The 2,336-nt window shown below is 43.0% G+C and overlaps 1 pseudogene; it reads left to right on the forward strand.

The window, feature by feature from the left end:
• Positions 1-2,018: 2,018 nt before the first annotated feature.
• On the forward strand, positions 2,019-2,087 carry LOC141570326 (U4 spliceosomal RNA; annotated as a pseudogene).
• Positions 2,088-2,336: the final 249 nt, after the last annotated feature.

Genomic DNA, 2,336 nt, shown 5'->3' on the forward strand with positions numbered 1-2,336 from the left:
GAATGGCTCCCAACTAGATACCCTGTTGTTTGTCACTTCCAAGTGTAGATTTCCTAGATGGCAAACATTGGGGGAACTGAGTAGCAGACTTCCTTTCCACAGCCAGGTGAATTTCACAAGCCAGTCTACCTAACTGCTTGTGTTCTAATGAATCACAAGGATCTGAGAATAGGAAGAAAAAAATCCATCTGGCCCCTAGAAAAGAGGAAAGGGTTCAAATGGTGTTTAATATATGATTGGCAAGTACTTACTGAGCTGCCATGACATGTGAGACTCTGTGCAAGCCTTTGCCAGCGACACCAGGACACCTGTGCTGAGCTGCTGAGGTTCTGCCCTTCCGTTAACCTAAATTTGCGGGCTAATTAATACCTCCCTATAGGTCCATCCTGCCACAAACATGGAGACAAATTTTTATTCGTTGAGTAAAGGGCACATGACAAAATGACCTCCAAATCTGCCCAGCCCCTTGCTTTAGCTTTTATTCCCCGGATTATATGAAGTGGCATTTTGCTCTATTATTCAACAGCCAAGCCTCTACTTTGTATCCCAGATTTAGGAAGCAGGAGTCTGTGTTACCCCCCCCCCCCCCCCCAGGCTCACAGAGCTCCTCTCGTACCCCGAGTAATGGAAAGAACAGAGACTTTGGAAGGAGTTAGGTCTGTGTAGGAAAACCTGAGCTCAAGCAGGAAGAGTGTGCCCTGGTCTAAATCACACTGTTGATACTAGTTACCATTTCTATAGCACAGTTCATACGCCAGAAACCCTTCTGAGTCCTTTATGTATATTGACTGAGTCCTCACAGAAACTCTGTGAGGTAAGCATGATTATTATGTCTACTTTGTCACTGAGGATCTCTAAGGCACAGAGAGGTTAAATTACACGTCCCAAGTTTGCATACCTAGAGAGTGGTGGAGCCTGGACAGCCCTGGCAGTTTGAGGGAGAGACTGCTTTCTTAACCACTGTGCTTCTCGTATAGAATTCTTGGATAAAAGTAATGACGACAGGAATATAAATGCAGTTGCATTTGAAAGCAATAGAAACGATTCCCAGGCGACACAAAGAGTGAGTTTAAAGCCAAGAGGTAAGCAGGGGCTGGGGGAATATACAAATTGGTATTAGAACAAAACATAGGATTCAGGAGCTGTGACTAGGGTTTTGATATCCATCCAGGAACAGAAAATGAGACCTTAGTTACTAGGTGACCTGAGAAAACTTCCTGACATAGAATTCCCAAAAACTCTGAATAAAGTCTAAAAGGAAAATTCTCCAGAGGTCAGAAATGATGATAAAGAAAGAAAGATGGTTTGGAAGGGAAGTTACTGTTTTCCATAGGACTATCTGTCAATTCCTAGTGATTCTGAATTTAGCTAATAACAAATAAAGCACCCAGGGGACAGGAGACAAAACCTACGACTTGCTCAGGATGGAAGTGGAGTCTGGAACACTACATAAACACAAGACTCTCAAAAGTGCTTTAGGAAAAATAAATTACACACAAAAATCTTGCTCTCCAAAAAGCAAGATTGAAATGTTTGCTCATCTCTGGGTAAGCAGATTAAAATCTCGCCAAGATCTCAAGCCTATCCTTGCATGAGTTTGGGTCAAGAATTCACATGTGAGGTATAATCCAGACAAACACCCCAAACCAAAAATGTAGCTGAAAGTAGTCCCAAGAAAGACGAGGGGCATGCCATATTTAAAATGACTGAAACTCATGATTCCATAGGTTCAGGAAATCTGGTGACTTCCCAGAAAACAGAACGCATGCTGTCAAAGGGCTATAGACTGACAGCTGACTTCTCATCCACACAAATGGAAGCCAGAAAATGGAATAAGATCTTCAAAGTAGTGAAGAAAATCATTGTCAGTCTAGAATATATGTGTTCAGAGAAGCCATCTTTTAAGAACATGAGTGAACTAAAGACATTTTTAGACACACACACACAAAATGTGTTTATTACTGAGAGTACATAAAATATGTGCTTTGAAAAGAAGAAAAATAAGCCTCGAAAAAGGCAGCTCTGCGTAGGTGCAGTATCGTAGCCAATGAGGTTTATCCGAGGCGCGATTATTGCTAATTGAAAAAGGCATGAGATTGAAGTAAGCATGGTGAGGTTAAAAAAGGGGGTGGGGGGACGGATGTTTCAGTTGGTTAGAGCGCGAGCTCTGAACAGCAGGGTTGCCTGTTCGATTGCCACATGGGATGATGGGCTGCGCCCCCTGCAACTAAAGATTGAAAACGGTGACTGGACTTGGAGCTGAGCTGCGCCTTCCACAACTAGATTGAGGGACAACTATTTGGAGCTGATGGGCCCTGGAGAAACACACTGTCTGT

The sequence above is a fragment of the Rhinolophus sinicus genome, chromosome 1 (assembly GCF_057876585.1).
Source record: "Rhinolophus sinicus isolate RSI-liver-muscle chromosome 1, RSI-T2T, whole genome shotgun sequence".
Classification (NCBI taxonomy): domain Eukaryota; kingdom Metazoa; phylum Chordata; class Mammalia; order Chiroptera; family Rhinolophidae; genus Rhinolophus; species Rhinolophus sinicus.